Source organism: Rhagoletis pomonella, unplaced genomic scaffold (assembly GCF_013731165.1).
Source record: "Rhagoletis pomonella isolate Grant_MI unplaced genomic scaffold, Rhpom_1.0 Rhpom_scaffold_00012, whole genome shotgun sequence".
Classification (NCBI taxonomy): domain Eukaryota; kingdom Metazoa; phylum Arthropoda; class Insecta; order Diptera; family Tephritidae; genus Rhagoletis; species Rhagoletis pomonella.
In genome coordinates this window covers 9,823,888-9,847,775 of record NW_023458566.1, presented here as the reverse complement: position 1 = coordinate 9,847,775, position 23,888 = coordinate 9,823,888, and the positions used below count along the sequence as shown (strand labels likewise).

Here is a 23,888-nt window from a genome sequence, read left to right as displayed (position 1 = left end):
TTATTCATGTTTTTTTCCTCATTTATTTTCTTATTAAGTCGCTTTGTCCGCCATTGTGGAAAGTGTCAATGTGCGCTTGAGTTGTCTGCTAAACTTTTTCCACTTATGGTTAATTTAATAATGGCATTTGTAGTGGCTGACATGAATTAAGCGAAGAGACATAAGTGCAAGAATTTATGTATGTGGCGACTTTTATTTGTATGTATGTATGTAAGTAACTGAAAAGTTCATATGTAGAAAAAAATCATTTGTGGATGGCATTAGTCAACTTTGTAATTTATTTACTATTTACATATTTTTCATTACTGATGAAAATAAATCGTTTATATTTTTAGTAAAAAAAAGTATCATTAACAGACCGCCTAAGTATGTGCATAGAAAATATAATAAATTTAATTTTATTTGCTTGCCATTAATTATAATAATTAATTTCGCGGGTGGAAGCATATGCACGTAAATAGAATTATACAAATTCAATTTTTTATTTACACAAAAATACACACATATACAGGGTGTCCTAGACCACCCATCCACCCAATCTAAAATGGAGGGAAATGCTTTTTATTGAAAACTGCAAAAATTGTACCTACCAAATCGGGGGTAGAGCATCCCCCATTTCGACCCATAGGATTTTCCGCATTTCTTGTCAAAATTTGATTTGGAGACAAATCTGTTTCGGCGTTGTGCCATCTTCAGTGACGTTACATACCTTACATATTTTTTTTTCTAAAGCTCAGTAGTAGTAAAGAAAGTGGTTGTTGTAAGTTGTTTATTTTTTGACATCCCTAGGTTAGGTTAAGTCAGGCGGGCTTTTTTTGTCAACACTTAACTCGGTGGCCACAGTGACCCATAGGAGAACGCTTCTCTAAAAACCTAGCCTATCATGTCCCTTAATTATTCTGGTCTTTGCAAGAAGAGGCTTAAGCCATTCAGTTCTTCTTTAGAAATCGTTGTACCCAAATTCGACCCTAACACAGATCTGATCTATAGTTTATTGCCCCGCTAATAGTACCTTAAAAATCTTTATATTCTCCTCATCGAGAGCCAGGGCCTTCGAACCGGTTACCCTCAATGTGTTCAAATAATTTCAGCTGAAATCAGTAGCTACTCGAAGAAGCTTCTAACTATGTCTATACTCGGTACCCAAGTCTTATAGCAGATCCTCTCCTTGCACACTCTTTCGATAGAAACATTTTTCACCTCAAAACGTCATCAATAGGCAGTAAATAAATAAACAATTTACACAAAGAACTTATGCCACGAACTTGACAACAAATTAAATTCGGACAACATATTAAAGCATAAAGCTGTAAATCAAGCGCATAGAACTGGTCATCAGCATAATTACATAACACCATCGTAGCAGATCAACAGCAATAATGAGATATTTAATGAGCAATTTTGAATGCATCGAAAATAATAACGTCATCGTTAATGGAACATATGTCTATACATATACATACATAAGTAGCATGAGCAATACGTACAACAACAGCAACAACAATTAACCATAAATGTTGTAATAATCTGTGTTGTAAAGCATCAAATAATACACATGTCATACTAACAACAATACTAATAACAATAACAATAACAATACTTGCAATAACGCATGTTTGTACGAATTTTAATATGTATATATAAACACACACATATACACATACATATGTAGTATAAACGTTTATATATTGACGTTGAAATCACATCATCAGCGGAAGAAACTTCACGATAAATACGCCCACAACATCAGCTATAAATGAGCGATATGCTTTATGAGATATGTACAAGTAAAACGAGATTTGATGTGATATGTGCGTTTTAAAGTGTATATGTATTTACTATATATACATACTTACACATACATATGTACATGCATATATATTTCTGATTTCGTTGTTCATTCATACGAGATAGATATACTACTCGTACGTTCTTCAGAACCTGAGTGTGTGTATAAAGTAAGCCTCCAATGCCACTTCATAAGCGCAGACAAACAATCACTTCAAAGTGAAATAAAAGCGAAATAAAGCAGTCTGAAAGAACCGAAAGCACAGATCAGAATATGTAACTGAAAAGCAAAAGTGAGTCGTTTAATTACGTTAAATTGAAATTGAAAGGCGAGTAATCGAGCGAAGGCAGAAATAATAAATAAGATAAAAAAAAAGTATAAAATACACAGCAGCAGACGGTTTGTCCGATGCAACCTTAACTGGGAAACTACTTTTTACAAAAAATACATTTAATATAGATATGTATTTATGTACGAAGATACATATGCAGGTTTGTATCAGAGCAGTTTAACTGAAGATGCGCTTACAGAAAAGCAGTTGGTGCTTGAGATCAGCATCAGCCGCATTACTCAATGGAATAAAAAATTCGAAGAGCTCTTGGTTTTTTGAGCAGTTTGAAGAACGATTTGTCATTTAAGAAAGTGCTGAGCAGAGTCGTTGAGTGAACATTTTTAATAATATTGCAACATTTCAGCAAAATGTTTATGTTTACACTATTCCGGAAAAAATTAGAAACACAAAATATGGCAAAAGTTGTTCAAGCAAATATTTAAATTCTTCAATTCCTACAACTCTTTTTATTCGTACTCTACAAATAGCAGCAAGAAAAAATTTTTATTTTTTTTTACAAAACTATTTGTTTCGTTTCGAAACCTAATGCTAAAGCAATGACCAGTGTAATCAGGAAATCCGCAAGCAACAAAGCGTAGACAATTCAAAGATTCAAGTTTCTACTTTTTTGAATTTTTTTCGCTAAAAGCCAAAAATGTAGTGCTTATGTAGTTGAACTTGTAGAATAGTCAATCAAAAAGAATCAAAAAAAAGCCTAACACATGTAAATGAAATTATAAATACCACTAGCGAAGGTCAATTGTTGCATGAACAGAAACAAAGCATAAATATTTTTTGATACGTACGAGTATGTACGCACCAATATAAAACAAATGAAAATATTTTAGTATGTAAAACTATGGTTGCATGTACGCATTTACATATGTATATGGATATAGAACAAATAGCGGCTCATTTATTATTCATTAGGCCGAAATTGACATTGAACTAAAAAGTAAAGTAGCAGGCGAGTTTAGAATAAATTCATGTAAATCGAATGTAATTTTTGGAGCCAAAAATAATGGAAAAGAACACCAAATTTTCAAGCATAAATTTTTCGTTTAGCATATCGCTAGTTTAGAGTGAAAATTTGTTAAGTCCAGTTTTTTTTAAATTTTACAGAAGATAAGTAAAAGTGAACTCAATTTCGGCAAATATTTTATATAATGGTATTTTTTGTTTTGTATGGTTTTGAACATTTTGAGTCTATAAGATTTTCTGTGCTTTCTTTGGACTTTCTTTAAACGATATATTTGTAATTTCTGTTGCTCTCCAGTATCAAAATGTAAGTTAACAAAAATGGACTTAGCAACTTTTCACTCTAAGCGCACTTGCAGGTCATGAGCTTTCCACGAAAACTAGTATGTACGAGCTGGGTCAGGAACCGGTTTCGTACCGAACTGGGTTTGAGCCGAATAAGCCGAACCGAAATGCTTGATCCAAACCGAACACCGAATCACTTTTTATAAAGGCTCTTCACACAAACAATTAATTGGCCATACTGTGCAGACTAAAGAAAGTATGTCAATTTCCTAAAAAATTTATTAAGTTTTGCTAAATTTCGAGTAAATATTAAATAATTTTTGAGCCACACTGAGCAAAAGATCTTAATATTTAATATACGAACACCATAAATTGAAGCTTTGTATTTATAAAACAAAAAAACGTCCCCTAATTTCAACAATTTTTAACCGACTTTATTAAATGAAACACAATTTTGGTCGAAAACAAACATTAAATCACTTTCATAGAAGTTTTTGAAGTTAGCGAAGAATTTTTTTTTGAAATTTACCCCATTAAAACACCCAACGATCTAATTCTAACGGTAGACTTATTTATATACTCATTTAAAGATCTTGAAATCCACTTTTTAAAAATGTCTGTTTTTTTTTTTAAATTGGATGAAAAATATTCAATCGCATAGTCTACGTACTATGGGGAATTAGATAATATGTACATATGTCCATGAATATAAACGCACATAAATGCACGCATGCGGATCACATTAAAGATGCATTTTATTGAATTGAAAAAATTTTATTTCACTCAGCGTTGCGCCATTCGTAACAGCTTGTTGCTACAAATTATGCATTTCATATTTTAACGACTGTTTTTTTTTTTTGTTTTTCTTGTGAATAGTTAAAACGCATATATCGTTCCGCTCAATTATTTTGTGTTTGTTGCTCCGCCCAAAATTTCACTGATTTATTGCTTGCATTGACCTCAAATTATATTGATGCATTTTAAAAGAGCGAAAACATACTGGTAGCAACAAAGCATGCACATTTACAAGTATACATACAAACAGATTTCAATATGAATATGAATGAAGCAGCCGGCAGAGTTGTATGTATTTTTTGTTGCAATTTATGGGTGACCCATATGATGAGCCAAAGCAAAAAAAAACATATTTTATACAATACGCCTATATACATACATGCATGTATATGTTTGGATACATATGTACATATGTACTGGTATACTTACATACACGTGGCACGCATGCGCAATAAAAAGCAATGAATCGAACTTGAAAGCGAAGCACGTTTAAGCCGAAATGACATATGGGGCTTGGAAAGTTTGAAGAGAAACAACGCAAAATACGTAGGCAAGTAAGTGAAACAAAGAACATTGGTCGGCCAGATACGTCAAATATTTTGTTTTACAAAGGGGTACCAGGGTATAACTAAAAAAAACATTTAATAAAACAGTTTTGTGGCTGGGGCATGGCTGAGGCGAAGAGCTTCACGACGCCAACATTTTTTCGGGGCAAGCTTTTAAGTTAGGAACAGTTTGTAGTTACAAACTTTTTTCGAAATATAACGAAAATTTTTGCGACCTCTTCTGCCTCATCTTGTCTTATTTTTAACCACGATCTTATTATTGCGGTCCAAAAACTAAAAATAGTTATTACAAGCTTAAAAAGTTGTTTACCAAAAATGCATGTATGTATAACAGACCGAAAAAAAATTATTATCTAATTATCAAATAACTTAACATTTAATAAATGACCGAGATTTAATTGGCAATCTTTGAGTGTGTGATTAAGAATTTATGTCCAATTTTTAAATGACCAGGCCTATTAACGATTCTTGAAATGACTAAATATTTGTGTCCTGTTTCAAATATTAAAAAATTTATTGCCCTGCCAAAAATGTGTGTTTAATTTGCAATAACCAAACAGTTTACACATGAACAAGAGTTTTTGTTAAATTTTTAAATAAAAAAATGTCCAGTTTTTGAATGTCTAAAATTGTGTGTCCAATTTGTCAAAAAAAAACTATTAAGCCCAGATTTTAAATCTTCGAAAGTGAATATTGCTTAAAGGAAAAATATGGCGGTTTTTAAATGCGCTAAAACTTATGTCAAATTTTCAGATTTTGTACTAAAATCTTATGTCCAATTTTTTGGTGATCAAAAATGTTTGTCCAATTTCCAAGACACAATAATTTATGTCAAATTTTGAATTGCAAAAATGGTTGTCCGATTTTCAAGTAACCAAAAATTATTTAAAATTTTTTTATAACTGAAAATGCATGTCCACCTCTTTAGCAACCAAAAATTATGTCTAGCGTTAAATGACTATAATGTATGCATGTTTAGTTCTGAAGCCTTTAACTAAGAACTTGTCTCGAATTAAAAAATAAATAAATAAAAGCTTTTAAAAACATTACGTTTATGTACTTTTTGATTGAACAAAAATATATATGCAATTTTTAAATAACCAAAAACTTATATTGTTAATGAACAAACAAGTTTGTCAAATTTACAAGAAACCTAGAATTTCGTTAAAGTTTTGATTACAAAAATGTTTGTTCGATTTTTAAAAATCAAAATTAATGTCCAATTTTTATAAAAGTTTTGTGCAATTGTCCAGCTCTCAAGTAACTTAAAACTTTTCAAAAATTTGCAAAAAAAAATAAATGTAATTTTTTTATTTTTTTTTTTTCAATTAAAAATTTCAACTAAAAATGAAGTCGAGTTTTTATTAATGATCAATTTTTGTCCTATTTTCACTGACCAAACTTGCAGTTTTCAAAAAATTTAAAATAGTAAAATATTGTAATAAACTTATTTCGAAGCAAAACTGCTAGGTCTAGAAATTTCGATTTTAAGTTAAAGTAATTAAAAAAAAAATTTAATAGATTAAAACGTTGTAATTATTAACTTTCAAATGAAACGAAACAAAATTTGTGTACATATACACATACATACATACATAGTGTATATATAGTTTAGTAAGGCTAGTGATGTACGAATATGGATTATGCATACTGTACATATAAATGCTTCATTATTAAAACAAAAACGGCACATTGTTTTCAATTCTTTGCTACTATTAAATATTTTGCTTTCATGTTTCTAATAAACCATTTCTATTCCCCTTCAGCCAACTCATAATTGAAGCAATCAAGTCTGTATTGGCATTTGATCACCACCCAAAGCAACTCGGCCTACTTGGGTGGGAGCAAATTTCACATAAAAACGCACGCACATGTAATTAACCCATAAGTGCCTATGTACCCATAAATACGCACCAGCCACAAATTGGGCACTCAAGATACGCCAAACCGCACAAAAAAGCATAAATACGCAGTAGCTGGCAATAAAAAATTTCACTTAACTATGAATATTCGGGGGAAAAAAATTATATTTTTATACGCATAATATGACTTTTGCCATTGTGCCCACCCTTTCTATTAATTAATTACACTTTCTTCATCATTTAATGAATGGAAGCTAAGTCATCATCACAGTGAGCTGACTGACTGGTGGTGGATATGTACAACATAGGAAATTAGTGCTGCCTGTGGTGTGGTGTGGTGGGGTGTGGTGTGCGGGAGCAGATGCCACAACAACTACATACATAGCTTGATGGTTGATAAAACTGCGGGAAGCCTCAAAAAACAAAATTATAGTAATAATAAAAAAATTAAAAAAAAAGCTACGCAACTGGTAGCTGAAATGAGAATGTGATTAGTGAAAAGAAAAATGAGTAGCTAAAATTTGGTGGTAATCGCACCCACCAGCAGCGCCACGGAAAACTCTTGGCGGCAAGTAACACAATAAAAATGGAGGCGATGGGGGACAGTCGACAGTCGGAGCTGAGTAGGCTCTGTATTTCAATTAGAAATGCAACAAATTGTGCTTTTCAAACTGTAGTTTATACGCTACTCAGAAAACAGTTACCCACTCTTCATTCATTTCTTCTGCAGTGCGGCTTGTCAAATCACTCACTGGCCAAATGAATATGGCTTGCTGCGCCGTACTGTGTGTTTTTTTTTTTTTGATTTGTTTTTGTCATTCATTAGTGCGTGCGTGCCTGCATGACTCGAGTAACGTTATTTTCGAACTGTATGCAGTTAGCCATGCTTGAGTGTGCATTGAATGACAATAACATTTCATATGTACATATGCCGGCAGTTCGTATAGTTTGGGGGACAACAACAGACTCTATACAACGAAGTGCTGATGCTCCAATTAACGCGACCAGCGGAAAAATTACACGCTACTAGCAAAACCAAAAAACTTAGCCAGCAGCTTCTCATAAACAAATTTTAAACAAAATAGCTGTAAAACCATGGCATAGCTGATTAACTACACCACCCGCTTATTCGCTTTATCACTGAACAAAAATTTGGTAGACAAATTTGGTTGAGGCCATGAAAAGTGTTGAAAGCCAAGCGGGTTCGTGCTTTGGTGTAGAGGCGTAGAGTTGCCAACAGAATAGAGTAAAATTAATGAAAGTAATGCAAATCTAGAGATCCAGCTTCGCGAGCCCAAGGAGATTCCTTCCCCGGTTCACGCTTGCAGTAGCATCAGCTCTGGTTTTCCCCAGCATTCGCTAAGCTGGTCCTAGGCCCATATTTCCAAGAAAAAAGTACAAGTAGTCAAGGAAACTCCCACTCCGCCTCTGGGCGCTTTATCCGCCACGCAGTTGTTTGCGATATTACTGTGGCCTGGAACCCATACAAATCTGATGCCACCGAAAGTGAAAGCCATCCGCCAACAAGCTTCGTGCGTAACTTAAACGAGTCCAGGGCTCTGACTGTCACTTGGCTGGCTTAGTAGATATTATCGTTCCTTACCGCCAACACGCGCAACAAAATCCAATCCACTGCTCGCTTAGTGACAGCAACCCCCGCCTGGAAAACAATTTATTGATCTTTAAGCCTAATTTTTAACTTGATGGCGAAAAAACCCCTCCGCCGAGCCTTCTGTCAAGCTTCGACCCTCTCCAACCACTTATCCCGTTCACTCAACCTTTACTGGGATGTGCATGGAAAAAGAGCTAGCTGGTATAGGCTTGCCACGCAGTGATTCGTAATATCAGGGCTGAAAACGAAGTCCCGGAGTCTGTCTGCTCCCCTAACTCTGACTGCCGCATAACGCCATCAATGGTACTTTTTAATTTTACCAAAACACCACACTCAGACAACTATCTACATGTATCTCGTACAGGGTTGCCACTTTGGTAAATTATTACCAAAATTGGTAGAAAAAATTCGGTATGGTAAAAAGGTAAATTTTTTCTCATTTTGGTAGATTTTTGTTAAAGTATTTTACTTGAACTTTAAAACTTTTCGTTCTCGCTTTATTTTTTGTAATTATCTTTTTATTTTAAATTTCTTTCTAAAAGTATAGTCTACTTAATTGCATTATTATTTCGCTTTCGATAAAAGACGAACATATCGTGTTCTATTCAAAACTCATTTTGCTGGAATCCTGAGGAGCTTTTGAGTGCCTAAATATTTTAAATGATTCTTCAAATACAAATAAAAAATGAACAGGCACGTAATTACACACTATGATTGTTCGCAAAAAAAAAATTACAAAATCAACGCCGGTTTTATAAATGGCAGTTGTTAAATTAAAAAAAAAAAACACAAAAGTCCGGTGGCAAAGAAAAATTAAAATTAACGGGAATTTTAAGGTGCATATTGTTGGTTAAACTAAAATTCAATGGACCAAAAACTGTAAACCGAAAAGTATTTTAAAAATTCAGAGAAAAAAGTTCGAAATTTTGCCACTAATTTGTTAAATTCTTCTAAATGTGGTATATGCATAGCTTAAATCCTTGATTTTTATGATTTTCGTTATGGTTCTCGTTCTTTTACAAAAATAAAATTACAAAATTTTAGCTGAAAAACATTGTGAATATTATAAAAAAATCACCAAGCGATTTTTTGAGTAACTGTATTTGTCTATAATAACTCCAGTTGTAGTTTTTTCAAATGATGGAGTTTCGTTGTTGCCTTTAGTTTCAATCATTTTTGCTTTTAGTTGAAGGAAACCGAGAAGATGTCATTAATATGACCTCAAATACAATATCATTGGTTAAAGCAAAATTACTTACTAAATTTTTTTTATTGAAATAACTAAACAAAGAACAAATCTATAGTTTTTATAAAATAACTAAATTAAGTTTTTGGTAGATATTTTCCAGATTTGGTAAATTTTTTTAAAATAGGTGGTAAGTATTTATTTTCGACGGTGGCAGCCCTGATCTCGTACGCAACTAACCAACCGGCTGGTCAACTTTTTGCAGCTGCCAAGCGAGCAAGCAAGCAAAGCAGTCAGCCGCGACCGACCGACCAGCAGCAGACCTTCAATGCTAATTTGAATATTCACTTAGCCAAGCGTAGTCGGCCACATTTACAAACATACATACACATTTATGTACACGTTGTTATTGTTATTTTATTGCTTATGTTATGTTAGACAATAGCAATAAAATTAAACAACATTTGTTGTTGTTTACATTACGTCATAGCATATTTTTTTTTTTTCATAAAAAACGTGTATTTTAAGTTACCGGCAACATGGTTTACTCACACATTCATATGTACGTACATATGTACATTTAAATTGAATGAATTATTATTTTATGTTTTGTTTTTCGTTGAACAATTTTTGCCTTAAGGTCAAACTTCTTAAAATCGAAATACATTTTTACGAAAGCTTTTGCTTTTGTGTTGTCTTTTTTTTTTGAGAGATTACTTTGCTCTTTTTGTTACAAGAATGTTTTGTTGCTAATGGTGTGTTGAAAATGTGCGCTTGTTGTTTTTATTGTTTGAACTTTTGTTATTATTTTTGTTGGTTTGTAGTGGAAGATTAAGTTTTATTATTTATTATTTTTTATTTTATATTATTTTTTTTTGAGATTTTTCAAATGTCATTAGTCAACTAGCTGATTTATTTGTTTACATATTTACGTGCATATGTATGTATGTGGGTACACGTGTGCATACATACATACGTTACAATGACTGATAAAGAAGCTGTTTTGCTGTGTCTAAGTCATCACAAATTTATTCGCAATTTGATTAGCTGCATGGCTCTAGTAGCTATCTCCAAAGCAGTTCTATGTAAATGGGTTAAGGTTAAATTTTACTTAGAAGTAAGGAATTATAAATTGTGTTATCAATTATGAGACCTCAAACTATTGATGCTCTACGCTTTTTAACGAGATATTTTTGATTCGAATGAGTTAGGAATAATGACTTATACTCTTTTTTTTAATAAAATTTGAGCTTCAGTGTATGACTCAGTAAAATGAAAAAATAATATAAATGCCATAAATGCAATCAGCGCATAGCCTGACTCGTACGAGGCATCATTTCCCCTTTTTCTTAATTTTTTTAATATTTTTTTTACACCTAAAATCGGTAAAATATTGAAATCATTGATGAGTAATTTGTATTCGAGTACTGATACTGCTTTTATTTTCAATTTCTGTACATATCAAATGCTTTTAAATTTAAATTATTTCGGGGACCGTAAAACAGCAGTTTTTGTTTTCAACAGTTAAACTTGGCCAGATATTTTTTAAGTCCGAAATAAAAGTCTTTCCGGATAGTAAACAAACCGATTATTCATATTAAAAAAATTTGGTACCAAATGGAAGAGGACTTAAATAGCTTTTAAACAGAAATAACGAACGAAGGTTACCACTTCTATTTATGTATTTTTTATAATTTAATACAAAAGAAATGCGTATACCTGACCCAAGGGTTGTTCTATGGTAATTACAAAACATTTTTTATTGGAATATTTTTCAGTAGCTGGCTTTCCTCATTTAAACATTGCAGTTTAAAGCTGTTTTTCTCCTCTTTCAGTTGATACCAAACTTGTTTAATTTGAATAAGCGGAAAAGACTTATTTTCGATTTAAAAATATCTGCCCAAGTTTAAATCTTGAAAGAAAGTAACTGTTATTTACGGTCCCTGAGTAATTTGTCTATTTAATTGTGGCGTTTTAGTATTTAGTTCAATAATGTTATTGGGATTTGTACCACGATTATGTTTTTTAGGAAAAATGGAAAAACATCACAGACTAAGCGGTAGAAGATATAGCTGCTATTTCGGAGATCACCACATCACCACACCTCCTCATCAGACTTATTTTTCTAGACTTCAGCTCAAGAAGAGTTTACAGGGTGTGCATAGCTCAGTGGTTAGCGTTGTTGGCTTTGCTCATCATTGATGCAAAGAGGCATAATTGAAAAAAATGGTCGATTTATCTGCAATTAATGGAATTTTTTTCTTCTTACTAGAAAACTACTTTCAGCAAATATTTACAAATAAACTGAAAAAGGCTCTCAATAACTCAGTTAAAGAGATGTTATTTTTATGTAAGTATTTTGAAAATGTAATACCTCACCTAGTTCAAACGATTCTATAAATCTCTTATTGTCGTATTTTGAAGTTTTATATTCGTTTAAATGTTCTTGAAAAAAAAATGGATTTTTTCAAACATAGTCTCTCAAGCAATCACATTAAATATTTATATGCCTAGCCCAGCTTTGCTTTCCTAAAGGCGTGTTCAAGCGCGATTTTGTAAACAGAGTAAACCCAAACGAAAGTCAGAGACCAGAAACGTAGGGCGAAAAAAGAATGGAGCTAAAGTGGTAACAACAAATGCGCAAATAAAAAAGTGTGTCAATTGATTAGCACAAAGTCGACGATTAAAAGCAACGATAGTCATGTAAAGTACAAACACTATGGATGCATGCAAACATATATACATATGTGTGTATGTATATTTATACATACGGAATAGGTGTATAAAAACTGCTTGAATATAAGCAAAAAAGCAATTAAGCGCCGCACGCAAATCTACGCACAGTTCAAATGTCAAATGCTCACATTGAAAGAAACAAATACGAGCAGTTGAATGTGTGAATAGGAGCAAGTATATATACACTACATACGCCCAGTAGGAAAACTCTTCTTGAAAACAAAATCATTTAACAAGACGAGATGTCCCAAAATAATTCCCAATTTACTCAATAGCTTGTTCTTTGTTTGCAGCACAAGCGTATGTATATACATATGTATGTAGCTCGCTCACTAGCATTAAAAAAAAAGCTGAAGGAAACAAATCGAGGCCGTTTTCGATCTGGCTACCGAGATAGGTTCGATCTTCCACTCAGCACTCGATATGTGATGGGTCACGTGTAGATCTATCATAGGAGCCGGAAATAAACAGCAGTCGACTGAATGGGTTTCCTATGGCAACCTAACCCAAACTATTTTTTCATGCTCGAGATCCGTCATTTGTTTGCCAGAAAAAAGGGAAAAAAACAAGAGACAACATTCATTCTTCTCCATGACAATGTCAGTTCTCACACATCGGCTCAAAAAACTGTCTAGTGTACAAAAAAAGGGAAAAAAGATATCACCGTCCAGCTTTCAGAGGATTGTACCGCACATCAAAGGACTGTCAAATTTTGAAAACTCGCTAGAAAGGTGCTCATATTTTTGCTTAGTCCTCAACCTCTTGGTAATACTACGGAGCAAGTAGTGGCCTTAAAAGCCTCACAGATCAACAAATTTAGCTAAGATCGATAATAGTATCTCCATTTACTTCAAAGTTATGCCATTAATCGAACAAAATGTATCATCTCTAGTAATTGTAAACTGGCACTTTGGTTTCATAATTTGCTTTATTCAATGCCAACTCACACCTTACGATAAGTTATGCGATAATAATCCATCTGTTACTACGTTTATACGCACAGAATAATCGACTTAATTGAAAGCGCATTGACACCGTACATATTTCGCTCTAGTGTTTATACTTACAGCTTTATATCGGCATCAAAGTAACCGTCTTCAAAAGCAAACAAAATAAGCTGTTTTCATTTGACATTTTATAGGTTAACATAATGGAAAGTGATAAAAATCTAGTTTTATTCGGCATTATAAAATCGTGGCAAAGAAAAAGAACGATTATTATTAATCAGCTGTTAAATACTGATGCGATTATTTGGAATTTGAGCGGAACAGCTGATCTCCAATTCGCTTTGAGTGAGAGCGGTGTTTATACACTCTTTCTAACTGTCTGGAGAAATAAACTACCGATTTGAAATGGAGTGTGAGCCAAAACACTTCGCTCTTTCAAAGCGAATTGAAATTCAGTTTATACATATGTTTTGAATCGCGGCGAAATGAATTAAAGCGACTTATGCATGTGTATAAACGTAGTATGTGATGTGTTATAGTCGACTTGGGTAACCTCAGAAAGGGACAGAGCTTTGGTACGTTTATTTACTGCGCCATGTTAAAAGTGGTTTATTTGAATATCGTAAGGAATAGTTTTCGGCGTGCATAATGATAAAACCATCAACTTAGGAAGGGATCTTAAAATCTTAGTAACAAGATGTTTTATGTGTAAACATCTTAGCTCTCGGTATGGGTAAAATTTGCCGTAACCCAGCAGAAAATCTTTAATTGGTGTGTGTACAAATGAATACAGTAGTCCAGAGCTATTTGAGGACCATGTCGGGACTAGTTTATGACCCCTTGGAGACTAATTCGGTATCCTTTTCCGACCATTTCGGGAAAGGTTGTGGACAATTTGATATTAGGTCATGACTACTTCAGAACTATTTCGGGACTAGTTCGGCTTCATTTCGGGACTTGTTCGGACACATTTCCGCATAGTTCACGACTATTTCAGGACTAGTTTACGACTATATTAGGAACATTTCGAGACTAGTTTGGGACCATATTAAGACCAGTAAGATATAATTTCTAGAGCGTTTTAAGAATTGTTCGAAATCATTTCGGAACAATTTCACGACTTTTTCAGCACCACTTCGGAGTAATTTTGGGACTATTGCGGGAATAGTTCACTACTATTTCAGGACTAGTTTAGGACTATATGAGGACCATTTTTGGCCTAGTTTGGGATCATTTTAAATCTAGTAAGAGATAATTTCAGGGGCGTTTCAAGACTTGATCTAAAGATATTTACATATCGAATTTCATAAGTACCTGGGACTCATGCCTTTTTTTTTTTTAATATTATAGGGAACAATTTCCAGCAGGGTAAAAGTTCACATACCTTAACGAGCGGGTACATTTTTTTCGCTTTCGTTGCCATGACAAAATAACATCGAAAAAAATCGGCTTGCCTTTGAGCAACAATTTAACTCCAGTTGTTGAGTAAAAACAGCAAAAAACAAGCGCTGAAACAATTTACAAAATTAGGCGCACTAAACTAGCCACTATTAAGCTTTAATGTGTTTTTAAATGCGCATTAAAGAGGGCAGCAGACAAAAAGTTATCGCAAAGCAATCAGTAAAAAGTGAAAAACAAAAAAAAATCAATGCAGCCAAATGCCAATGAGTACAATGGCGGGCACTGTGCACAAAAAAAAAACATTGCGCAAAAAACCGAAAAAAAAAACAAAAACCTCAAATAGTGCAACGGAATTGCGTAAATGGCCGCACTGCACTTTGCTCCAATTTCCAGCGCCTCCAATACGATTAGCATTTCGAAGTTGTTGCATTTTTTCACAGCCGTTTGATAAAATTAGAATAGACAGACAACAGCATTGTAAGCAAACGAGCAGCAGCAGTGCGAATATTGGCAAAAAATTTAAATGCAAATTTTTTCTAAATACACAAACGAGTGCATGCAGATGTATGTATGTATGTATGTATGTAAATAGAAGCGAGCAATTCTAAGTATGCCAGTGCATTATTCACACAGTCTGACACTTGTTTTCTCGCACCGGCAATCACTGTAGCTGTAGCTGTATAAATGTTTGCAACAACTTGCGGCAGCAACAAACATCATCAGCTGGAATGATGTCACTGCCCGCCTGTGTTTATTTTAAATTGCATGCATTTATTGCTAATAATTTGTATTTTTTTTTTTTTTGCAATGGTTTATTAAAGTAAATTTTTCAACAATTTAATTTCTTCATTATTTAAATAACTATTCGCGTTGCTGTCAAAAAAAAACAAAGTTGCTTAATCAAAATTAACCTGACGGTGGCAAAATGGCAAAAATATAAAAACTACCCACGACAGTGAACCGTTAAATGATTTAATTGCGCAAATTTTTAATTGTGTACGCGCGAACGTGTTGTTGCCACATATTTCCACACATTTTTTATTTTTGATTTTTTTTTTACTCGCTGCGCGCATGAATTAATTTTTATTTTTTCATTTATTTTTTGTGTTTTTTTTTATTTTTGTAATTCCCGCTCGTAGCTATGCTACTAATGAAGCACTACAAGCCAACAACTGCATTAAAAATATTTGCTAGAGTGGCAGCTTTGCGGCGGCAGGCAGCATTGTCTTGATTGAATTGAATTAACTTAACTGTCAAGTTATTAGTGGAAATACTCGAGACATTAGTGGCGGTTAGCGCGAGATTGGTGTGTGTTTGGAGTTTTTGTACACATTTGTAAATGTTTTTTGTTGGATGAAAAAGGCAATACCAATTACACATTTCATGCCACAATTATGGGCAATAATCAAAAGCTGCTTCAATAAATTCATTTGACACTTTCGATTGCAAAAACAACAATGGCTTTTATGGATTTGGAAAATTAAGTTGTAAAACTAAAGTTTACTGGCAAAATCAATATTTTTTTAATTTTTGATTTATGGGTTGTCCACTTACGGAAGTCGGAAACAAAAATGGAAGTGCTAGTAATATTTGTTTAATGTTTTACTGTTATTGTTTTTATGTATGCATGTATGTATGTTCCATTATCTAACTTCTCTTTTAGTAAAATGTAGAGTGCTCCTTAAGAAATGCTTTCAGGCAGTGCCTTTTTTTATAATCTGTAAAAGAAGATCTTTCTAAATCCTTTCTGGAATAGTTTTTCGGTTGGTTCTGGTAATTTGGGATTGAAATAGGTTCGGCCCGTGGCTGGGTTCGTAGCACGAGAATGATGAAAGCTCGATTAGTAAAGATAAAGCCAGTATTGCGCCTAGATTTATTTATTGCAACTTTTTATCCAGCGCGCTATTTAAGTATATAACCCATTTACCAAAATAATAACGGCATCTTGTTTTTCTACATTTTACAAGTCGTATATTTTGTACTAAATACGTACATACATACATACATTCGCATTTTCCAAATGAGTCACTCCATTAATTGAATACTTCATCTTCATTTGTAGGGTATTTAATAAATTTGTGATTGTGTGAACAAATTATTTAAATGAGAAAATATACATAAATGCATATGTAAATATATGCTGCATATATACAAACATTCCCATTTTTAATCGCACAAATTTTAACGCCAACGAATAGCAATATTGCTAATTAACGGGTGATTTTTTTGAGGTTAGGATTTTCATGCATTAGTATTTGACAGATCACGTGGGATTTCAGACATGGTGTCAAAGAGAAAGATGCTCAGTATGCTTTGACATTTCATCATGAATAGACTTACTAACGAGCAACGCTTGCAAATCATTGAATTTTATTACCAAAATCAGTGTTCGGTTCGAAATGTGTTTCGCGCTTTTTTATCGACAAATTTTGTTCAGCGATGAGGCTCATTTCTGGTTGAATGGCTTCGTAAATAAGCAAAATTGCCGCATTTGGAGTGAAGAGCAACCAGAAGCCGTTCAAGAACTGCCCATGCATCCCGAAAAATGCACTGTTTGGTGTGGTTTGTACGCTGGTGGAATCATTGGACCGTATTTTTTCAAAGATGCTGTTGGACGCAACGTTACGGTGAATGGCGATCGCTATCGTTCGATGCTAACAAACTTTTTGTTGCCAAAAATGGAAGAACTGAACTTGGTTGACATGTGGTTTCAACAAGATGGCGCTACATGCCACACAGCTCGCGATTCTATGGCCATTTTGAGGGAAAACTTCGGAGAACAATTCATCTCAAGAAATGGACCGGTAAGTTGGCCACCAAGATCATGCGATTTGACGCCTTTAGACTATTTTTTGTGGGGCTACGTCAAGTCTAAAGTCTACAGAAATAAGCCAGCAACTATTCCAGCTTTGGAAGACAACATTTCCGAAGAAATTCGGGCTATTACGGCCGAAATGCTCGAAAAAGTTGCCCAAAATTGGACTTTCCGAATGGACCACCTAAGACGCAGCCGCGGTCAACATTTAAATGAAATTATCTTCAAAAAGTAAATGTCATGGACCAATCTAACGTTTCAAATAAAGAACCGATGAGATTTTGCAAACTTTATGCGTTTTTTTTTAAAAAAAAGTTATCAAGCTCTTAAAAAATCACCCGTTACTTAGGAATTCCAAAAAAAACACATTCCGAATTTGTTCATAAATATGTGCATATACAGTGACTTAAACGAGTGTTCAAGTATTGACTTTTTTTTAAATATTCAGTGTTTTTAAAGTTATATTTTATTTGTTGTATAAAAACACAAAAATATTGTCCAAGCCATATAAATCAAAGGGTCAAATATCATACAAAATTTAGGAAAATTCAACAAATTTTAATCAGAATCTTTAGAACATTTTTGGGTATGCAGTTTTATAGCGCATAAAATTTTAGGCTAATGAAGTGCAAGTTTCAGGTGTTTAACAAATCGCGTTGATTTTTTGTGGCCGCTTTTGCGTTTTTTTTTTAATATAAAAAGTAAAATTTATAAAACTGTGTTGATGTTTTGATATGTTGTTGCGAACTGGCTTGTGCATTTTATTTCACGAGAAATTCATGTTTATATGGAAAAATTGTTATGGGCTATAAAACTGCATGCCTAAAAATCTGCTAAAGATTCAGCTTAAAATGTCCGAAATTTTAATAACAATTTCTTGATTTTGCATACATTTTTTATAAAGATGAAAACTTTGATTTATATGGCTTTGGTAAAGGTTTTGATAATATTGTTATAGAAAAATAACAAAAGAGGACTTGGAAAAACATTGTGAATATTAAAGAAAAATCAACACGTGAACACTTGTTTGAGTCACTGTATATGTGTAGCGTATATACATACATATGTATGCATCAAACTGTAGTAATTTAAGAAAAAATAAGGACAATTTACACCTCTTTGTAATTTAATGTATGCCGTTTGAAAGAGGGTGTAGCCTTTTACGCTAAACACTTAAATAAATACTTAAGTATTTACTTAACTAATGACCTAATCGCCCACCTGTTAATATATAGCCGGCTAGCAGCAATCAATTATATCTTCAGATACTTATTCTTCGGAAAATAGCAATTTATAGCATGCGCTTAGTTTACCAAACGAGCTTTTCAAACAGTTTTTAAGTCTATTTTATCAGAAATCAAATCCATAGGCGTACTGCCAAATTCACACAAGCGTTCGACACCGAAGTTCTACTTTGACGATAAGATCTTGAGCGACCAGGGTTTTCACCTACCATCAACACATTGGCAAATGAGTATTTTTTTTTTGCAATTAATAAAGAACTTTTAGTCAACCGATTCTCACAAGAAAAATAAATGCTCATGCTTGCAATTAATTACTAATATTTTTTTTTTTTACTTAAACAGCACTGCCTTGTATATACAAATGTACTTATATACATATGACTGTATATCCATATGAACTTGCATTCATAAAATTTTTGCCCCAAATACCAGCGAATCAGATTTAAAACAACAAACATCTCGTTCTGCCAATCAACGGCAGTCTGCAGTCAATCAAAATTCACGTAGAATGCTAATCACAATATTTACAAAACATATTTGTTTGTTAGTAAAAAAAAAAAAAACCTTGTTTAAATAAATATCTACTAAGTAATACGGAGCGCACACACGCATCTAGCGTTGTAAATATATTTTTCTCGGCAGTTCATAGCGCCACTTCCAGCCATGCGTGAATATTTTAGAGCCACTCCTTAGGCAGCTTAGCCATATTATGCTGGAACTGAACTTTGCTAAATAACTGCATATATGTTTTGTTTTATGTGCTTGCATATGTACATATGTATGTATGCATCTCGATATATAAGCATACATTTATGGTCTATATTTACAAAATTGATGATGACTCTGCCTAGTAGCCGCCTATCTTTATAGACCATCTAATTCGTTTGACTGGAAAATGGTTTTCAATTAAGTTGAAAGCCTAAAACTAAATACATGCATACATACATACTTAAGGCATGCAGAAAGGGTGAACTGATGAAATTTCATGTGGAGCTAACAGCATGTGCCACGTGTGATGACGCAAAACCTATACCACAGGTAACCGGATGATTGACTTTAAGCCATCACATTTAGGTACACAAAACGGAGAGGGCTTTTCTGACTTCAACAGTCTAAAGTTATTTACTGTTTGATTCAAATGATGTTCACTTTTGATTTATTTACTTTTTGTTTTTAATTTTTTTTTTACTTTTCACTAGTCACTATTTTATTATTAGTTAGACAATATTGTAATCAGCCAAATTATGTTCCCTTTTTCTTTCTCTACAGGGCTCTCTCATGTTTATAGAAAATATATACTGGTAAGTCTATAATCATATATGTATCACATTTTATTTTTATCCTTACATTCGCACTGTTGTCTCTAATAAATTTTTTGCCACATCAGCACGCATGCCATACCAAGAGGGCTAGCGTAGAATGGTAAATATATATTTTTCTTTCATCTAATGCTTATGCACATACATACATACATGCATGCTTAGTTATTTATATCTATCTTTCTATATATGTATCACTTTGTGAGCTAATGCACCATGTACGTGGCATGTATGTATGCATGTTTGTAGGTAAGTTTGCAAGTGTACCTGTACAAGTTTTCTAAATTTATAGATCAAAGGCACGCAGCTCTAAAATAAGCACGCATACATATATGTATATATGCAGGCGCGATTGATTCAATACCTTGTGGCTGGAGCTGAAGTTGGGAACACTACGCGAGTCCTGCAAAGAGATAATAACAAAAAATAAACATAAATTAGAAATGACACTTTTAACAGCGGGAGATGTTCGAAAGGGTTAGAAGGGCGTAATTTAAAGACAAAAAATTAAATAAATGTATAAAAACCAGATAAAACACATAACTTATAATCTAACGTAAATGCTTTAAGAAACTTATAAAAATTTTAAGATATTTGTATTTTCCATTGATAAAATATGTGTATAAGTGGACTTCGCAACTCGTAATAACATTCCATATAAATTTCCGTAGTTCAACAGAAATTTTGAGGTTTTCGATGATATTTTCAAAATTAAGCTAATAAGCCCATCGGAGAAAAAAAGTTAATTGTTTTTTGTAAACAAAACTTTAAAGGAGTAGTTTTTCATATAGCGATGTCTCAGAAACTTTTTTAGAATGTCCTATCTCAATACAATTTGAATGTATTTCCAGTTGAGATAGGGCATTTTTGAACCAACGTAACGTAAAAAAACAAAAACCATAATTTCAAATTCAAATTAAAAAAAGATAAAATAAACTAAAAACTTGAGTCCGCCAAAAAGTTTTACGTAAGTCGTGGAATGGTGTCAGGACTTAGAGAGTAGCGACACATACATATATACAGGCCGATGTTCTGGCCGTGACTAATTTACGTACCCCGCGGAGATTTCGACAGCTATAAAGAGCACGAGCACGCTTCAAGCACTCCAAGACATTTTTTTTCCAATTTGAAATGGCCTTGACCCCATGCGCCTAATGGAGGGGTAAAAGGCTCCAAATTTTTTCGCTCCTCGAAAATTTAGTCGCACCTGTGTCAGGATATAGTCGTAAGAATTTTATTTGCAGAGACAAGAAGATTACAATTATTTACCGAACTATGCCGTATTCCAAAATGCAATATATATGGCTTCAGTAATCGTATAGGACCCATTTTTTTTATTTCTTTAAGGCTGAAATATTTTCTTTTGCAGGCGCTTTGTATTTTAATTTATAGATATATATATTTAAAAAAATTAATCCTATTGCGTTTTTTTTATTAATTATTACATAGTCACCCCCAAATGGACATAATCGATAAAATATATAACAACCGTTGCACTTTTACCTAAAAAAAACTATTTGTTTAATGGTGCTCAGGTCAGGAAACGAACCGAGCATTTAACTGCGAATAAGTCATTAAAGACTTTCTAAACTTTTTCTTCAACATTCCATATTTTTGTCAATTTGCTGTCTGTTTTGTCTCCAAGGTGTTCCGTAGGTGATTTCGAAGTAAGGATTGGATAGGTAGGGGGAACCAAGACTTATCTAATATTTACTACAGCATTCTTCTTTTCCTTATATCTGTTTGGGCCGAGACCAAAGGATATCGGTAATTGTAAATTTGAATTATTTAATTGTTGGGGTTTAATTAGCATGCCAGAAATGCCTTTTTTCTAAACAAAAACTCATCTCTTGAGATTCATTTGAGTATCTGTTTGCGATTTGGTGACTACAAAATATCAATTCTTATGTAAAATACAAAGTAAAATGACTCCATTTTGCATTCTATTAGTCTGCCAGACCTACTTATTAATTCACTAAAAATTTCCCCACACATCAAAATCAAAAGTTAGCTTCATTCAGTTAAAAATAAATGCAGCCAAAACGCAAATTGTCCATTAATCATATTTTTACTATCAACAAATTAAAATTTGTTTATGCAGATAATTAAATGGCTAGAGCAAATGTGTAAATATTTATTTATCCAGCATGGACAGTGGCGGATTTATCGTACAGGCAACATAGGCTGAAGCCTAGGGCGGCAGAATTAAGGGGCGGCAAAATTTAAGACAGCTAAATTAAAAGAAAAAAATTTATTTGGATTCAGCTGCACTTGAAATTGTGTTTGTGTCTGTAAAATATTATTAATGATTCATCTCATTCAATACAATTCAAAATTAGAATTACGCTGCGAATTTTTCCTTAGTATAGCAGTCGTTGAAATTTCCATTTAACTTTCATTCACGCGGCTTAGAAACCTGACGGCGCGCCTGCGCGTGACGCAAAGAAACAGCCGACACGCTGCCCCGAGAACGAGAATCATCTAAAAGGTTACCACACTTGACAACACTGCCGAAAAACGAGCGAGCATTTTCGAGAAAATTCTTGATTCCAAGCCCACCAGTTTTTCATAAGTGTATCATAACGTGAATAATCTGAAGGTCAGCTTCCGTCGTATGTCAAATTAGGCAGTGTATCTGTGTATGGTCTTCTGTTTGTCTTGCGCGAGGTCAAAAAATCTTCCGGATGAGCGATTTTATTTTGTATACTCGCATAGCGCTACTTCAATGTCCTGATAATTGGATTCTACTTGTCCAAACCTCTAAAGCATTTCAGTGCAGAATACATCGTGTTTTACAGATGCATGTACCCGATGAATGTTACGAAATAAGGTACGCTTGCGTGATTTCATAGAAGTATTTTTCTTATAACTACCTGAAATGTAAACAAACATTCAGCAAGGTTAAGCGGACATCACCAAACTCTCTAATTCGTTTGATATTTCTCTACAAAACTTTGCAGCATGCATGAAGTGAGCTCAATTATTCAATATTTGAATTTTTCTAGATCGAAATGAGAATAAGCGATATTGCAACGTTTATTTACTAATTATGGCTGACGGACGCATGAGCCTTAGTGGAGCTGGCTATCGAAAAAGAGCATTAGAACAAGATGAAAGACATGCACAAGTTATGTCCAAAACACCTAAAATTCAATATATTTGATATATATATATATATTTTTTTTTTTTCGTGAAAAAAGGGCGGCAAGTTATGAATTGCCTAGGGGCGGCAAATATTTAAATCCGCCACTGAGCATGGACACTAATGCATAATTTCTTTGTATTTTTATTGCCTCGCCATTACTGTGAGGAGAATAATAATTTATTTAGAACACATTGCGGTGCAGCGACACATTTGACTAAAATACATTTGTACTACACTGCGTATGTGCCCAGAAACACAAACTATCGCGGCAGAAGCAAATATCTTTAAAGATGCTCCGACATGTGCCTGCACATAAATAAATATGGGCCAGCACCCACAACTAGCCGCCAGCAGAAAATAGCAAATACAGCTGTCACTAACAGCCGCAAAATTATTGACTAAACAAACAAAAATTTACCAGCATTGAGGCCAAAAATCGTGATCTAAAATTATATTTTACACATATGAGCACAAACATTGGCACACACACACATAATTTTTATCTTCTTTTTTTTTGTTTAATTTTAGCGAGTGCCACACGTAGTGAAGGCGTACTAGCTATGCGTATTGAAAGGCGTCCGCCATCGCGTATGAGTGACTGTGGAAAATTGCGCTACTGAAAGCTTATTAAATAAAGTCGTGGCATATTTAGTGTGTGGTATGTATGTATGTTTGATCAGCGCCAAATTTCAAAACGAAATAGTTTTGGGCCACCAAATGGAGGTAGAACGTACAAAATTAAGACATCCATGAAAATTTCAAAATCTTAAAGAAATTTTCAAAATTAAAAAAAATGAGTTTTGAAAATATGTATTTATTATTTTTTAATCTCAAAAATTAGGCAAAACTTAGTCCAGCTATATTTCAAAATTTATCA

The 23,888-nt window shown here is 33.5% G+C and overlaps 1 protein-coding gene and 1 long non-coding RNA gene across 2 annotated transcripts in view; one reads left to right on the top strand and one right to left on the bottom strand.

Annotated features, from left to right (window-relative positions):
* The window catches only part of LOC118747832, a 94,016-nt gene that overhangs the window by 37,475 nt on the left and 32,653 nt on the right, over nucleotides 1-23,888 (bottom strand). The window contains exon 2 of the mRNA XM_036482009.1: nucleotides 20,231-20,269. The gene's annotated coding sequence lies outside the window, so the exon portion shown is untranslated. The remainder of the gene's footprint in view (nucleotides 1-20,230; nucleotides 20,270-23,888) is intronic.
* Nucleotides 1,863-23,640, top strand: LOC118747837. The gene is made up of 3 exons (XR_004993984.1): nucleotides 1,863-2,081; nucleotides 19,817-19,848; nucleotides 23,540-23,640. It is a non-coding gene; the product is annotated as an uncharacterized LOC118747837 (long non-coding RNA).